Source organism: Papilio polytes, unplaced genomic scaffold (genome assembly GCF_000836215.1).
Source record: "Papilio polytes unplaced genomic scaffold, Ppol_1.0 DF824080.1, whole genome shotgun sequence".
NCBI lineage: Eukaryota > Metazoa > Arthropoda > Insecta > Lepidoptera > Papilionidae > Papilio > Papilio polytes.
Genome location: NW_013525124.1, coordinates 1,026,320 through 1,045,799, shown reverse-complemented (window position 1 = coordinate 1,045,799; position 19,480 = coordinate 1,026,320). Strand labels below are relative to the sequence as shown.

Sequence of the window (19,480 nt, the reverse complement as noted above, 5' to 3'; positions counted from 1 at the left end):
TATAGGGCTGGCACTCGCCGCAAATGAGTTATCGTCAACCGCAACTTTTCCCGTTCGAGATTGCCTGCTTACCTTTTAATTTTCAGCGACCATTTTTTGAACTAATTTAAAATCTGTGTAGTCCATTGATTTGGATCAATAGAGGTGCAACTATGTATAGAAGTGTGAGATACTGCTACTTTTGTGAGCCCGGAACCCGTTTAATTCGAAGAAGATCTCACAACTGATTTTTGCAAATCAATTTCGCAAAGCCATTATTCTTTGCAACTCATAAATTCCAAGATCGTCTAGAATTTTGAATTTCAAATCCTATTAATTACTAATTAATAATCTCGGTAAATAATAGCAATCTGCAAAAGTCATGAAGAAGGAACCATTTTTTTTATAAATAAAATATTTCTGAAATATCGAGAATAAAAAAAATCCATTAGTTCAAAATAATCTTAAGAGACATCAAAACATTTGAGTTTTATAAATAAAAAGAATCTTAAATAATTTTAATGGCAAATTTTATTCTATGAATATTTCTGTAAATAAATTTCATATGCACTCTTTATTATTACTGATACCATAATAATTATTAAAAATGATTACAATTTATTTAACAATCCCATCACACGTGTCAACAATTTGCCAATGTCGAAATCCATTGCTAATTTTGATTTCTTAAATTGAAATGCAAACTATGTTAGTAGCATTCCCTAGTTGGTTATGCTAGTTACACACGAAGGCAGCGCATTGCAGCAGAGCAGTAGACACTTCAGTAGTGCTACTAAACTCACACCGATGAAACAGTACAAGTATCATAAAATAAATCACATACAATAATTTGCTTGACTTTTTGATTACTTCGTCTAGAGGACTATCCCCCGGACAAATAGAAAATATTAAAACTGACAATAACTATCGATATGCAACGTGCTAGTTTCACGAATTTATTCTTATACAATTTTGCTATTTGAATAAAACTTTATACACGGGCTTTGTTCGTTTCAGTGAGCCATACTGTAACTGTATATTGCTCTACGTCACTGTGCTACCGTCGTGTGTTGTAAGCATTAGTGGTGGGCGGCGTAGGGCGGCGACCGGCAGGCTCTATATAAGCGAAGGCTTGGGCGGGCTACACAACACTTGTTGCGATCGCTCCTGTCAGCTTGTCGTCGAAGCCTTCCTAACTTCACACGTTTCAGGTAAGTCAGTATTACTCTTGATGAAAAATTGTAGGAAATTATTTAGTTCGAATCTATATCCGTTAGTAATTTAGGGTGATAAATTTATTCCGCGTGTTTTAGAAAAAATACTTGTTACTAAATGAAACTAAAATATATTTGACAAATATATATTTACCAAAATATACCACTCGTATATGAACCGTTTAAACTTATGCCTTGTAATTTTCATGGTCTATTTATAGTAAAAATGTAATGCGGTAAATTCAAGTATTGAATAAATAAAATATAAAATTTCGTAAAACTTCTATTTGGGTTTTATTCAACAATAAAATTTCCAGCTTTTTTATCCCAATGTAAAGCTTATTAAAAAGTTATCGGATACTGAATAACTTGAGATATTCTGAACACTTTAGAATATATCCATAAAATTTCAAAGAATAAAGAACGGATAGATTATTTTATTTACCATACTTCACTAAACAATAATTGTAAGGAAAATGGAACGAAAGTTTAAAATTAGTATTGTTTTTTTTTTCGGAACGTTTCATAGTACATCTTAATTTTACCTTTCAATTTAATAAAGCACATGTAACATCGATAACCTGTTCCTATTTTTAGTACTTCGCATAACTTTATCTAAGTTAATCACTTAATGGCGAAAGTCGCAAGCCGGATGCTGGCCTTTAGAATTTCATTGCTATTCAGTTCTACTTTCAATAACTTAATACCGATTAACGCTGAATCGTAAATAAGTTTTCGTTATAATCCGTTTTGCTAGCTTAAAGAGATATTACACTATTTATTGTATTTCATTATAAAGATATAGTTATTTGTAAATTGATTCAGAGATATATGTACAAATATAACATTAAAAAGAACATAGGGCGTGCTTTTAGTTGTTTTTTTTTTTATTTTTGTTAAAATTTTAATCATTAAATAGATTTACTATTGGCATGTAACGAGTTTACCTTACTAGTATCAGCACTTTAAAAATTTTTTTTTGCGTTACAAATACAAATATGCTTACATTTTTTCTAAAACATTGTCTCTTGAACGCGACCCTTTTGTACAAAAAAAAATAGTTATTATATTTTATGTCTCACAAGCTTCGGAACGTAACTTTGCCCTAATTTGGGTAAAGCTTGTTTAAGAAATAACGACTACGAAAGAATTTGTACAAATACAAAAACTTTTACTATCAATTTAAATAGATTAGAAAATAAACCAAACCTTTGTCTTTAGTTGTTTTTTAACTTACCCGCTTAATTTGTATTATTTTGTTGTAATTTTACTCCGAAGATATTACTTAAAGTAGAATTTATGCAGAAAATCGTTGAGATATAATGAATGTGATAATAATCGATAGACAGGCTGTGTGTCGCTGGCTGAGCGTGAATAGAATCATTCAGCCATGACTTATCACATATGCTCAATAAAATCAACAGTTGCATAAAACAAAATATTAATTCATGCTAGTTTAATCTTTAAAAAGTCCCTTAAAACATTTGGATTTTTAATTTATAAGCAACTAGCTTTCGCCCGCGACTCCATCCGCGTGGAATTAAAAAAAACAAAAGTGAGTAGTCGATGTGTTCTTCCAGACCATCCTCTACATCTATACCAAATTTCATTAAAATCCGTTCACCCGTTTAGGCTACAAACTCTAACAAACATCCATCTATCCATCTAAACTTTCGTATTTATAATATTAAGTATTGCTATGATTACATTACATTTGTGGATGAATTAAGAATTTCTCAGACTTGTGTAACATTTAAATTAATTATATAAATATTGCAAACGGTCCTCTCCAAACTGAAAACATTTACACTTCGTAAACCCTTAAGATAATCTAAATGTAAATGTACCAAATTAAATTAACATATTAACCAAACGGAAAAGGTCTGAGATGACCGTAAATTCGGTGATATATTATAAAATGTCGTTAAGGCAGTTACCATAAAATGAGGTCATTATAATGGGAATTTTCGGACGCTTCGTGACGTCATCGCACACGAAATTCAAGCACATATCTTTTACCCTTAATATGTCTATATTGTGCAATTATTCGTCGGTTAAGATTTATTACATTGGTACTTGTATAGACATTTTGATAAATTTTACCAGTATATAGCCTCTAACTTAACTTGTCTTTATAAAAACTAGAAATAAATAACTAATTGACGGTATAATGACTTAGTTATTTGAACACAAAAAACATCAACAGAATCATACAAAATCATGACTTAAATCAATAACTCTTTTGATATAATGCATATAATAATGTAATTTGAACATAATCAAAACATTGCTCTGATATTTTAGCTTCAATAATTTATTTAAAAAGGCCTACGTCTAATATATTTAAGGTAGCTGTCGTGTTCCGAGCCTTACAAATCGCCCCACCGTTAATCCCTCGAGTCTCGTTCACACTACGAATGACTATCCTAAGCTTGTGTAACGATTAACCGTTCCCAGGTAATTACTAAGGCGAGTAAATTGGACGCTAGTGTGATTCAACCCTTACTTTATTACTATCATTGCGTCGATGATGTGTTTAGTTTGAACATTTTTTAAGGATCTGTTCGTAAGAAAGAAAACTTAAGGCTAGAATTACGTATTTAGTTAACTTTTTTGAATCATACTAAAAAAAAATCATTTGAGGTTAAGTTCACGAGACTGTTAAAGCTTTTTAGATTAGATTTTTAACAAATAATTGAAATTATTTTTTTCCTTTATGTTATTTGCAAATGGTTTCAAATTATCAAAACCTTGTCTATAAATAACAATGTATTTAAATAATTAAGGACAACTTAACTCTTAATCAACTTTTACATGATTTAATCCGTCGTTTACAATCGTGTCAAAACATTTCGTTACGCCTTTAACTTTATTAATGAAACTTTCAAGTTTCTTAATAAATCTAAAGACGTTGTAATTATTGTTTGTCAGAATTTATTAAATGCTTTCAGTTTAAGGTACATTTGCTGTTGATTAATGAACCAGAGGCAAATTCGGACATCTGTCATTGAATTGTTAAAGTCTCAGGTGGTGTCAACTTAAGAACGAGAATCATAACTTAGAACTTAAGAACTGATTTAAAAAATATAACAATAGAAAGCCATTTTAACCTTGTAAATTTTGTTTTCTAACATAGGAAAGTTGGAAATATTCCTATTTTTTTTTAAGTTTGAAATTTTAGAAGTAATTGAAAATAAATATTTACTCTGGTATGTTCAGTTCCTTACAGAAGTATTGCTAAACGGAGTTTACGTATGAACGGTAGATCAATTCAAAACGTCTTTCAAAGGCGATGTCATCGAAATTGGTTTTGATCGGTGTTGAAAGGCAAAAACGGATTTGTGACCGAGTTCCGAAATCCTGTTCTGTGATCTATTGAAGACGATACGTATTGGTTTCTATTATAAGTATACATATATGTGCATGATTCAATTGTTGTTTGAACTACTCAACCAAATGTAGACAACCATATTAGATACATCCCTATTTTTAATTTAAGTTTCGTGTTTATGAAATGTTGAATTATATTTATACAAAATCAAAATAAACAAGATGAAATGAAAAGTGTTAAATTCACGAATAGATTTTAAATGTAAATAAAACATCACGTCAATTTAAATCGGTACATATATTTATTTTAAAATGAATGCCGTAACTCGATTAACAAACGGTGCTCAAAATTTTCATGCGTGAAATTGACGCGGCCCGTCCCTTGATGAATGCAGCTGCGTCAATCTGATGCTCTCACAAAAGATTCTATTAAATGCGTCTATTTACAGTTCATTATATGACATTATCAACGTATATCGTGAGTTCGATATCCAACAAGCCAGTGGAGTCTAAATAGTTCATGTTTCGTAACGTGGAGTATCAATCCACCATTTTGATAAATGTTTGAACACATAATCTAAATGCATTTTATCTAAATTACTTTTTTAAATAACCCATTTTAACTGTAATCATTAAGAGTGTAATCGATCCATTTATTCATTACATGTTAAAGTAATTTTATAGGGTAGATAATTAAATGTTCTATAGTTAATCTGACGCTAGTTTTTAGTTAGTACTCGTATAAGTATGTAAAGTGATTTAAAATATGGAACTTCCACTACGTGTAATTGTATAATTTGCTAAAGAATAAACTTAACAATTTTCTTACTAAATCGGTAAGAAAGATTTCTTTGTTTATCGAAAACATTTCATAACAATATTTATTGAATTATTCATACGCTCCGAGTTCAATGGACGCATCAATTTAAAGAGATTCATAATTTGTTTACGTTATTTCATAAACAACTTGTCTTGTTATTTACCAAAGCAATTTATTTATTCTTTATTAATCTTTACTTAACAAATAATCACACTTAAGTTAATAAATACAAAGTATTATGTATTGATATTGAACTTTCAAGGCAAACATTTTCTCAATATTTTGGAAGAGCAAAATACAACGTAACCCTTCCAACACATATAACAGAATGGAATATACAAATCATTCGTATCTTTTGCGTTTTCTAAACGAAATTCTTTTACATTTGGCCTTTTCGGTTGAACGAGTGAGATATTTCTTGTATCAATCGCTTAAAGTAAAAGCCACAGTATGTTATTACGGTCTACAATTGCTGTACTTTAATTTTATCTGTTTTGCGAAATGTTAATGAATACTTTTATACAAATTGATTAAAGGTAGTTTTTTTTTTTTTTTATAACACAAGGTGGCAAACGAGCAAGCGGCCACCTGAATCCGCCAAAATGGCGAAGCGACCGCTGCCCATAGACATCCGCAGTTGCAGATGCGTTGCCTACCCTTATCCGACAGAGGAGGAGACGCACATAAAGAGGATATCTCCCTTTCCTATGTATCTCCTCCTCCGTCAAATCCACTTCCTCTTCCCATCCTCTCCTTATAAGAAAAGGGTGGTAAAGAGAAAGGGACTTAAATTAGGCCTCCGGCACCACACTCATCAGACGAAACACGGAACTGCTTCCATTTCACGCCTGTCTTCTGTGTGGTCGTGGTATTACACCGGGCGTGCCGGCCTATTCGTGCTAAGATGTTAAAGCGGGCACTACCACTGTTAAAAGTTAGTTTTAAAGATTTTTTTCTAAATAACTTGTATATTTGTTAAGTACACTTTTCTTCTTCTTAACAATATTAGACGTTTAGATAGATGTTACCACGTACCTCCATCGGATCTCCTCCACATATAAACGGATCACGCTGAAATTTGGCGTAGATGTAGTCTGGAAGAACAATTTAACAAAATAACTATAATTTATTTTAACTCTACGCAGACGGAGTCGTCAGCTAGTAATTTGATAAAATTACAAACCGTATAAGATTATTTGTTTCAGACGTTTGAGTCTTAATTCAACACAATTTTTAAACTATTATCTTTACAACTAAGTTAGCGTTAAAGACTTTAATTTAAACATATGTATGGTTTTTGATTTACCCATTTCATCAACTTGTTTAGAAATCTCTTTGCTAGGGATTCATAAAACATAAGCTTTATAATGCAAATTAAATAGGAATTAAGTTTAAATGTTAGAATAAAAATGTTGTTTAAACTCGCACGAGTGTACACGGCAGATAATGTTCGCGGTACACAAGCATTTTTTGATTACAACATAACGCTGTCGACGTACAACTTGCATTTATATTCAGCGCATATTCCAACGTATAAAAAGAGAAAATTAAACATTTCGAGAACAAAAAACCTTGTTTTATTTTTAACGTTAAATAAAACAGCGGACAGTTGTAGGATTCTTGCAATAATTCTTGTTACCCGATTGCCAGTAGGGTAAACATTTTCACGAAATGGATTTATTTACATTTACTATAGTTAAAATATGTAATTAATATGAGAATGAAAATAACGATGTAATTTCACGATGTATATGTCATTTGAATCTGCGCGATATTCCTAATATTCTTAGACATTTATCAACAATAACCTTTTCTTAAGTTCCGTTTGTGTTCACAATACTAACAGTAGTCCCCCGTGTACTCAACCACGTTCATTGCTAGCCTGTTTTAATTTAATACGACCAACTCCCGCGAGGTTTTGTATCAATATGTGGATATTCAATATGAGATTGCAGCTATTTCTGATATTTGAACTTGAAATGAGACTAACGAACAGGCGGCAACAGTCATTCGCCAAAATAGCGAAGTGACAACTACCTTTAAAATATTGCATTTCCAGATACATTACCCATCTTTAATAAGCAAAAGAAGGGACGCACAGAAAGATGATATTCCTCATGTGACCCTTTCTCCTTTCTCTATATACTTCTTATGTACATCGTTAAGAGCAATGTAATTTACTACAATACTAAACACAAATAGCTTACACGTACTCATACCTCTATCTGTAAATTAAATATCCATTTAAAATATGAAATAAAATAAAGTAATTCTTCGTGTCTTCCAAGCTTACACCCTCATGTTAAGTAAAGCTCCGTCGTACAGTAAAGTAGATGAATAATCCCTAAGAGACAAGTGTCGGGTACGGATCTTACACTTGCAAGGCATTTGAATTGTGTTCTATTGTGTATGCTTCTCACGTATATCACAGAAATGATAATCAAAGTTTTGGTTCTACATTAAGGGCCTTTCCCACGACTGTAAATTGTTAGATAACATTCCATCGTTTAAAATATGTGATGGAAGTATAGGATTTTGGTACTCTGGCAGTGACGTCACTTTCAAATTATCTGAGCTTTATCAGCCAGTAGTGGGATAGGCCGCCCTAAAAATAGTACAAAAACACAAGATTATGTTCCTTATATGTTTAGTATTTTTGCTATACATTGAAAGGGGAAAGTTCTACAAAGCCTCCGTTAATTATTAAACGAAACTAGATAGCTTCCAGTCGATGTTCTGTAAGGTGTATCATTGAGTGAAGTCTTTACTTTAACAGATATTTGAAAATCTTTTTAATTCCTTTGTTCGTTGTGACTTTTAAAAAAAGAATTTTGTATTTTAAGATATTTAAATAAGCACCCTATTAATGCAGTATCAAGGTAATTAGTCTGTCATTAAAGCTTTAATTTGAGTTAATCTGCAGCGTTAATTTTGTATTCTGCTGAGAATTTTCTTACTCTCTAATTGCTAAATTAACGTTATTCTAAAAGATTAACGGAATCCACATTTATTAGACAACTCGAGTAACAGTTTAAGTAATTATCACGTAATCTCTTTAATTTTTATTTTTCGTTCGCAATTTTTATAAGAGAAAAAAATATTAAAATATTTTACTCCTACCAAACACAATCATTTAATGCTGTATTTAAACAGTTCTTTTTTTATTCTACACTAAGCGTCTCACTTAAAAACCAGAAAGTGTTAAGATCGAATTGATGGCTACAAAGAAAGAGGAAGACCGAAGAAAGTATGGATGGATTGTGTGAAAGATACGCTTAAGAAAGGGGTGGATTCAGATATGACGGCTGATAGAGATGTATGGAAGAGCACCACATACTGCCGACCCTCCGGAAGGGATGATGATGATGATGACTAAGCCACTTAAAACCTCTTAACATGAAACCAGTTTATATTATTAGACTATAAACGTAGTTGTATTCAAAAGTCATTAAATTACTAACAAAAGGTACGATAACATTCTTCGTTTTATCCAGACTTTATCCATAATGGAATATCACGCAGTTATGTACAAGCAAAGCAAGCGGGCATATTATTTTCGTTCTATAATACGCTTTGTTCTATTATAATATGAAATAGTGATATCAGTTCGCAAATAAATTTGAACAATAATAGTACTTATTCGTTATATTCTATAATTGTACCTAATCTAATTAGAAATGTATGTTTTCTTCTAAAAGTGAAGGATGATCCAAAAACGTTCAATAGATGTCGTTGCTAGAGTTTTTTTTGTTAATTCAGAGATGTGTTTACGTGTTTCCATTATACAAAATGTGCACTCTCTAAAGACAGATGACAGGGACATTATAGACGAACGTCTACGTTTCTGTGACATTATAAAGAGGAAAGATTTTCTTGTTTCTTTGTATTGAATACGCTTCGAAACTACTGAACCGATTGCAAAGATTATTTCACCGTTACAAAGCTACATTATCAATAGGCTATTTAAAATCAACAGGAAGGGTATATGACGGAAAAGATATGATTCTTATTTACTTTGCCACTCAGACGAAGTTGCGGCGGATCGTTTGTCGTTTGTTTAAAATAAAACTTTTTCTTTTGTTTTCTGAGGAAAATAATCACAGTCCTGAGTTAGAAGCCATCACATCGCACGTAATCATCTTACTTTAAACAATGTTAAGGACATTTTTCGTCGTCTGCGACGTAATTCAATATCAAGAATGAAATTCATACAATTTCATCTCGTAAAATTACCGGAGCAACGTTATAAGCCAAATCTTTTTCGGTATTTTTTACACCTTCATTTTAGAATGATTTATATTACGAATAACATACGAAATTGAAGGCAAAAATTATTTGAAACATAAATATCGATATAATATTAAGCACTACTAATTTACCTTTCTATGCACTTTCATATAAAAAAAGTTTTAACAGTCAATTTTTATTACAATTACTCAAAACAATAGGATTATTTAATATTATATTACACAAAAAATAAGTCTACAGAATACCCCATTAAAGGCCGGTTTCCCAGCTACGTTTAACCATTCTTTTAACTTTTAATTCAATAAGGTTACCACTAATGAATTGCTAGGTAAACGCAGTATTAAACACATGCACAAAAGACTGCGACGCTTTAGACTCTTTTTCCTCAATGAAAATTCCCAGTAACATGAGTACAAGATATGTTTAAATGTACATTATTGTAATAGTAGGGTTATTAACGCGTGCCGATAATTTTTAATTATTCCCCGAGGTCGTTGTGCGCTGACGCGGGAAGCTGTTAGCACGGGCCAAACGAGATCCAATTCTTCTTATTAGATCACAGCTCCGACGAGGCTTTTACTAGACTCCGTTGCTGTTAAATCGAACGTTTAAGCATCATCGGCGAAATTATAAAAAATTCATCGTTTAAATAGATAAAAGAATGTAGTGCAATGAACGATTCAAAAGACTATTAGTACCTATTCACAATTGTAATTTTTAATTAATGGATTTGTAGCGTCTGTGGCTCAGGGGTTGAATTGACTTTGTAATCTTTATCTTGGGTTCGAGTCCTGTCACGTAACAATTTGTTCTTTTTTCATTTTTTGTAATTCACATATAAGCTCTAAGCCCGTCAGTTAGAAGGTATGGTTAACTGATAGAAACAAAAGAAAACATTACTTTACTAATGTTTGTGTTATTGAAACCCTATTATTAAGAGCCGTTTTATGTTTTCGTTAAATTAAATAATTACATATGAAGTTAGCTACTATTATCAGAGACAACACTAGAAGTTAATTTTCCATTTAAATAGACATTGAAGCAGCTGCAATGAAAACGAAGAAATGAAAATGGTTTCTCAAGTATTTCAAATACAAAGATATTCACTAGCAAAATACAAAATGCTTTTGGTGTGTTAATAAAAATGATTATTTTAGATTAGCTTTTAACCGCAACACCAACTGCGCGGAATTTAAAAAAAAACTTAATAAATAGCCTTTGTGTTATATCTTTGCCGAATGTCCGTGAGATTTGTCAAGTGGTCCTGAAGATACGTAATCTATCCATCGATCTAAACTATGCATTTATTACATTAGTAAAACTAATCTGATAGAATACTCGTTATTTATATTTTGATACAAATATAAAATTAACATAGAAATCGGTACAAAAATCTAGAGGTAAATAGAAGAATTGAACGCTTACATACCTTTTTAGCTAATACAGAGCATGAATTTCTTTCAGTATTGCTATTATTAATGACGTCACGTTCTTTTTAAATTGATATACAATATGCTATTAAGAAATGGCCTGTTATAAAAATTAATTCCAGACGAATTTGGCGGGACGTCGTGAAATTATCTCGGCAAAATGTTTATCATGGCAATTAACTTTAACTCAACGCGGTCGTCGGAATAAATGTCTTTTAGTGGTCTGATAAATTGTTCTGCTGCTCGTTATGAATAAAAATTAATGATTTTCAACCTTACAACCCCATAAAATGTTAAAAACTCAAGTTACATACGATTTAATATAGTTTTAATACTAAAGTAACTACTCAAATCAACAGATATAATATTTTTTCTTATGTAATTTACAGTCACTGTTACTAAGTATAAAAACCAAATGTTGTAAATAAAACCTAACAAATTTGTTAATGACCGTCATTCGATACTCGCAACACAAACTGGCTACACCCTATTATTCTTTCGCAAAGTATGTTTACAATATTACATATCGACTAGTATCTATTAATATGGTTATATGTTGACAAAATGCTGTAAAACTTTCTTAAAATTATTATCGAAATCAAATCATCGAGTATTTCTTACATTTATTTTTATATTATAACATGGTAAGCGAGTGGGATTCGCCAAAAAAGCGAACCGACCGCTGTCCATAGACATCCGCAATTGCAGATGCGTTCTCTAATAAATGGAGGAGACACACATAAAGAATCTACTCTACTTTCCATTCTCATCCATTACAGAAAAAGTTTCTACTACAATATTTGAAAAAATGTGTTTTTTAATAAAAAAACTAAGGACTTTAAATTCATAATTACGAAACGCCATTAAACTATTACTTTTAATATATCGATTTAAAAAGTTCATTAGATCTCAGTATTTACGCATCTTCTTTTATAAATGCGAACGTCTTATCCTCGTTTATATCAACAATAAATATATGAAAATACTACTAATGTGAAATACAAAGGATCTTTTCTGTCGTATTGTCGGCAAATCGCGTAATACACAAAGAACGGTATCCACCATCAAGATTGTTTTATAATAAAGCTTTTAATTCGGCAACCAGAAAGTTATCTAACATCAGTGTTCCCTCTTGTCGTTCATTTTCAGGTAATTTCAAAGAAAAATCTCAAGGTTATCTTGTAAAAAACATAAAATTATATTCTCTTCTGTCTTTCTTATATTTTGATCCAAAGAAAACCTTCTCTGAACTTATAAAAAAATCAAATTTAATGAAAAAATGCATGACTATATATAACCAAACTGTCGTGGTTTTTACAAATGTAATGTTGGTAAGATACGGGTTTCTTACAAACTCTAACAAAACATCCATCCATCCATCTAAACTTTCGCATTTATAATATTAGTATGATGACAAACATGACAATAATCATGGTATTTTTCATATCCCATTCACATATAGATGGTTATATCATAAATAGAAAGTGATTTATAATGTAATATCTCCAAATATTCACCCAATATAAATGAAATACGTGAGGTCGACGTAATACGAGCTAACATGTCTTCTGAGCTTTGAACCATCAACAAGGAATTTTAGGGGACAAACTGTGGACTCATAAAAGTTAAATGCTTACTAAAGGATTTCCTTCCTTTCCTTTAAAACCACATCATATTTAAAAAGTTTCCTCATTTCAAATACATTCAATGCGTACAATTGAAAACTTGCAAATTAGGGCCCTTTCAAAATACAGGCTCTTGTAAACTATTTCTATCTACGTTAGATATTCCCTTTGTAAAAGTATTTAAATAATCCTTTTACTATTAAGTTAATAATAAAATACGTGTAAAGAAAACAATAGATTTCCAAAAAAAATCCTACAGCATAAGAAAAAGTTAAATACAATTATTGTTTTATCTGTAAAGCTAAAATCACATAAAATGCATCCTCTAGCGAACATTAATTGATTTAGTATTATTTACTCATAAAGTTCAGAAAAGACAACTTTATAAAATAATTAGCAAGAGGAAAACAAACATACAGAAACTTTTACCAGCGAACACATTTCTGACAACAAAACTATGTAGGCGTAATTAAATTCTAACAATCGAATCACTGTCCTAAATAAACTTGCGGTTTGTCAACAAACCTCCATCAACAGGTAAGCTGGTGAAATATGACAATGTTATATTTTTAAGTTATGAAGTAGCTAGACGCATAGGAAGGGGAAATGTCCTCTTTATGTGCGTCTCCTCCTCCGTCAATTAATGGTAGGCAACGCATCTGCTATTTCGGATGTTGATGGGCAGCGGTCGCTTTCCATTTCGGTGGATTCAGGTGGCCGCTTGTTCGTTTGCCACCTTGTATTATATAAAAAAAAAATGTCATCCTGTTTTTTGACCGACTTCCCAAAAGAAGGAGGTATTCAATTCGTCAGTATATTTTTTTATGTGTGTTACGGCATAACTCCGCCGCTAATGGTCCGATTTTGATGATTCTTTTTAATCCGAATGGTAGTGCTTGCAGGAGGGTCCCTTTTTTTCTAAAAAATGGTTCTCACATTAAATTCATAACTCCTATTTATCGTTATTCTCATTTAAACATGGTCCTTCGAGCCGTGTCATATTTTAATGTCGGTCCAGATATTACGCTCTACTGTCGAACTATACTGGTCAAACGTGAACCAGGCTTAATACTACTTAACTATTAGATAGTCATAAAAGATTTACGTAAATAAAAACTATTATAGTAAAAAGATATAAAAAGTTCGATCGAGCTTGTAAAATGTTCATCGTAAAAACACTGGCTATAAATTGGGCAATATTTTTTACGTTCCCGTAACAATTTTTGTGTTGTTTCAGTTATTCTTTCATATTGTTTTCGCTTCCTATACAAAATACGGATAGATTAAAAAACCTTTGTCGGAAGAATGGACAGGAACAATGTTTCCTTTACAATTTTGCCTTTTAGTGGATATTTTTTAAGGTTAAAGTTAATGAAAAACGTTTGAAAAACTGTATTTAGTTATATCAGAAATCAAACCTTGTATCGTTTTTTTTTCTACGCAATTTAAATCTTGGTATGCAATATTGCCTTATACTCGTAAAATTAGAATACATTAGAAAAATTTATCATTTTATATTCTGGATATTACAACGTCTGCATGTGAATAAAAAACATATTTTTTACCGACTTCCCAAAGAAGGAGGTACTCAATTCGTCTGTATATTTTTTTTTTACATTTTTTTACACCAAGATCATAAGCCTGTTTTTGACGGACTCCATCACAAAATTAAGAGAACCGTATTCTTCCTTCCCTCCGTCTTGTGAATTAAAAATCTGCAAATTTTATCAGACACATTCGACACAGAATTACTCTGTTTTACTGGCGATTTCAAAAACGTAACATAATTTGCAACTTTATTAGAAAAGTTTCAGTTACCGAATTGTTTACAATTTTTTTGTTCATTTAAGAAGATTTTACATAACTTAACAACTTAAATAACTTCTCATTTTCTTCGCTTAAGTTAACTTTATTTTTTATTAATAAAACCTATTAGTACAGAAACTTATTGCAATACGCATACCATCTTTATATGTGTTTTTAAACAATGAAATATCTTTATTAAGAACATTTTAAGCACAAATTATGAAATACGTCAATGAACAAAAACAGGTACAATAATATAAGACAAGAGTTAATCAATCAAACCAAACGTTGATGGATTGGCGTGATACTTACAAACATTTCGAATACACTACTACCAACAAAAGTAGCTACTTAAATTGATTTCTTCATAACGATAGAGCGTTTTCTTTTATTAAAAAAACTCACATTTTGATAACTATCTATACCCGTGCGGCATCATCCGCTGGAAATTATAAAAACTTTATTTCATTGTTTGTCTCAATTGCAAATGTCAAAATTACCGTTACCATAATATCCTTGCTTCCTTAATGTTGGCAGCTTGTAGTTTATGGTCCCTTTCCCACATGAAGTTTTTTCCACTTTCTTTACCTCCTAAGTTTAATAGCGTGAAAATATATAACCTAAAGTATGACGTAAGTGTAGGGCTTTTTATTAAAGAGAGGATTATTCAAAAACATGCTGTAATTGCTGACATCCTAAGCCACGAAGTAGTGTGTGTTTACGTTTTATTACATTAGTATAGAAGTCTAGAAATATAGTATATGACTGATGATAGTATACTATACAAAAGTATTACATTTTTAAATAAAAATTCAACTTTGACAATCGGACATCGTGTAAAAGTCGCGAGGAAATAGATTTTTTTAAATGTGCATTTAAATGTAAGTTGTAAAGTTTTAGATGAATTTTCTATGTAAATTAAAACCAGCATGAAATGAATATAATGAGAAATTAATTACTGCAGTGTACAGTATTTTAAAACTGATTAAAACGCGACGTTTAAGAAATAGTGGTTGTTTAAATAAGAATGACTTCAAACAATTGAACGAACGTTTCTCTTAATGAGAAAACGACTTTAACAGAACGCAAGGGTTTCTTTGGAATGATAAATAGTCTTTCTTTTGAACATTGTCAAATATTTTTGGTACAACAAACATCACAGAATGCTGTCTAGTAACTTAATTTAGTAAGTACTAATTAATGTTGCTAAAAAAACAAATATGGCCTATGTTACTTACAAATAAATTATCTTTGCAACGGTGAAAGAATTTTAAAAATCGGCCTGTTAGTTTTTGAGTTATTTCAATACATTAAAATACAAATCCTCTTTAAAGTACGATAGTAGTATTGATAAAACCACCAAAATCACAGAAACTGTGATCTAGATTTCTTAAATCAAGTATGTAAGTTGCATATTACGATAATCAAAATAACATGTTAGTGGAAGGGAAATCTACTATCTAACTAATATTATAAGGGAATGTTTAGATGGATTTATTACATTTGTTATAGTTTGTACCCTAAACTGCTAAACAGATCTCGGTAAAATTTGGCATAGATTCAAGCATAGTCTGGAAGAACATAGGCTTACTTTTTTTTATTTCACGTAGACGAAGTCGCGGGCGATAATGAAAATGTACATTGCACTAAGAGATATTTTAATATTCTGTAAATGTTAGATATAATAAACACATTAACTTCCTTTACATAATCGAAGTGTTTTAAAGAGTCAACTCCAATTGGATACCGGAACCAATTAATGTGAACAAGTTGATGAAACCGTTATCATAAATGTTAAGTGAACACTTAACTTGTATTACGTTTTAACACTTCAACTATTTCTTAATTATATTGATACTGAAATTTTAAAAGTATTTTAATAATAGAAGACATTTCCGTTTACGAACCTTGAACTTCATTATAACTTCGCCTTTGCGAATTAAACGAACCAGAAACGTAGAAACGAATGCACTTTAACACCATTTCTAGAAGCAATTAAACGCCCTCTGTAAAGAAATTTCGCAATTAATTGTATCGCTCCCCTTTTGCGCTGAATACTAATGCAAGTGGAAATTAGTTTGAAAAGATCTAACGTAAAAGAAATAGTAGACGACGTTAAAAAAGGATTATTCCCAATAGTCACCCTGCTCTGTCCCCACGTGAGAATAAAAAGTTTATTTAAGTGACATATATCACCGCATAATGTTACAAATGTTGTCTCTTAGAGGTCACATGATATGGCTCATTCATCGCAGACCCTACGGGAGTAGGATAAGGCAGGGGAGATGATGATGATAATGATGATGATATGGCTCATTTTGCTTCTACTATTCCTTATAATAAATAATAACTTTAACAGCAAATACGTCGATGATATATAGTTCAAAACAGATAACCTATAATGAACTATCGATTAATTCTGTCTCGCGAATACCGCGGTAGTTCGCGTAATAACTTCCACCTCTCGATTAAAGTGAAATCGCTTGCATCCGGAACTATAAGCCATAGTAGATTTGAGATATGACAAGACTTTTATATTGATTGGCATCTAAAAGTTATGGGAGTCTATTAGATTAGTAAGAAAAATATACTCTAAGGGACTGATTAAGAACTCCGAGTGCGATAGTAGACCGTATATTATTCATTTTTATATTAAAAACAATTAGAATTTATAAACTAAAAAAAATAACTGTATTTAACTTCGTTGTTTATTCACCTTGTGTAAGTTGGACCCCATCTGTGTATGTCAATAAGACAAATAAAGGGAAGATGGGTATTAAGTAATAAGGGTGCTTTTAGTAATCTGTAAAACAAGAAGCTTCGAAACTGTCAGTCAAAAGTACAAGCCTTCAGGCCTCTGGAAATATAAGGATTTAAATAAATTGACTTCCCGATTTTAGTGTTTTAACATATTCAACATTATTTTTAACTCTGATACTGCTTTAATACACTAGATATTAAAAATGTACTTAGTTAGTATACACAAATAGTAAGTGAATTAATGTACTTGAGCGCGCGGTCACATTTGATTAAAAAATCATCCAACTATTTAGTCGCATTTTGATTCCTAAACAGAGCTGAACATATAAGTCGATTTTTATTTGTGGAACTAAACAGTTGGCAAGGCTGCAAAACAATCGACAATCGCAACAACTGTGCGATAGTTTAATCGAAGGTGCGCCCGGGATGTTTTTTTCTTCTAGTCTTCTTTTTTCTTCTTCTTCTTTTTTCCTCTAAGGATTCGTTTTTAATCCATATTGCACATTAAATAGTGTCGGTAATATAACTCTTAACACTTTAACGGCCAATACGGGACTTGCTTTATTTGATTTTCAAGCAACGTCGTAAAGTTAATATTACGTTTTGCAACATTCAACCATTTTATTATTGCGGCTACTCTGATATTTATTTAAGAACCCTTTCTGATTTTAAACCAATTGCGTGTTCGACGATGGGTTTTATAACTCTCGTGTTTTCATACTAAATAATGTAGGCTTTATTAAAAACACACAGATAATATTTATTAATGTATGAAACCGAATTAGCTTTCAGATAAAAAAGATCAAATTCGATTTACCAGGAGCAAAGTTCTGAAGTTCCAAACCTACAAAATATTTAGACCAAATCAAAAAGTCGTTTTAGCAAACGGTGAAAAAAGAGATTTTAATCTCTTACTGTTTAAGCTTTAAATTCCTTAAGTTAAAGAATAACATTTCTTATTCTATTATTTTCCTGTAATAAAATGTAAAGCGATACTTTAAAAAAACAAGCCAATTAACACAAAGTACGAAGGGAAATTACTTTTGACGCAAAATAATAAAAGACTAAAATTGTGGGTGTACTGTATTCATAAAACGGCATAACAGAATATAATATTCATAAAACTGGACCTTAAAGAGAGTCCCGTTCTTGTTACACTTCAAGTAAACATACCTTAGACCAGTGATTCTCAACCTTTTTTTGATGCGGCACATGTTTAACGATCTCAAAATTTGGCGGCACACAAAGAAAAAGATAGAAATTACTTACTTACTACAACACACTGCACAAATAGTTTATGACGTAAATATGCGAAATTTGGCGGCACACTTTTCAAATTTGACGGTATACAAAAGTACCGTGGCACAATGTTTGAGAATCACTGCCTTAGACCATACAATATAATGACTGTGAAGTACACATGAGTTAAGTCAAGGTAAAACCTTACTTAATATTATAAATGCGAAACTTTGAATGTATGAATATTTGTCAGAGTTTCTAGCCTAAACGGCTGAACACATCTCGATAAAATTTGGCACAGACGTAGAACATAGCCTGTAAGAACGCATAGGCTACCTACTTTTGTTTTTTTTTTTTAAATTCCACGTGGATATGTCTCATTCTTCTCGTAAACATCTACGAACTATTCAATTACACTTTCAATGGTTAAATACAATTAAATGAAAATAATTTAATGTACTCATCTTCTAATATAGGCATTATAAGAACGAACTAATCTTTTTATTACCTTCTCATCATCATCCACTTGCCCTTATCCCTTATGGAGGGTCGGCACAGTATGTGCTGTTCTTCCATACATCTCTATCAGCCGTCATATCTGAATCCACTCTTTTTTTATCATATCTTTCACACAATCCATCCATACTTTCTTCGGTCTTCCTGTTTGTAGCCGTTTATTTCCTTCTGATTACCATGATTTAAAAACATATCATTTTCTGTTTAATAATGTGGATGTTGCCACAGATCAACGATAACCGCGAAATAATTAAATTTTGTCCAAATAACTTGATAAATTGATCCGGCCAGTGCAGCGATAAATATTTGTTCGCGGCTTATTAATATCAATGCATAATTAATTATATTTACTGTATTTCATTTACACTAAAGAAATATTAACAGGTCACATGCTTTTGTTATATCGAAAAGTCAAATCAACTTAATCAAATAGAAAAATCCTTAAACCATAAAACAATAGAACAAAAATACAATCAAGTGATTAGAAATGCAACTATGAATGCCGAATCGGTA

The 19,480-nt window shown here is 31.2% G+C and overlaps 1 protein-coding gene across 3 annotated transcripts in view; it reads left to right on the top strand.

Annotated features, from left to right (window-relative positions):
- Window positions 1–1,142: 1,142 nt before the first annotated feature.
- Window positions 1,143–19,480, top strand: part of LOC106100005 (diuretic hormone class 2) — a 31,888-nt gene continuing 13,550 nt past the window's right edge. For all 3 annotated transcript variants that reach the window (XM_013278720.1, XM_013278721.1, XM_013278719.1), the window contains exon 1: window positions 1,143–1,190. The gene's annotated coding sequence lies outside the window, so the exon portion shown is untranslated. The remainder of the gene's footprint in view (window positions 1,191–19,480) is intronic.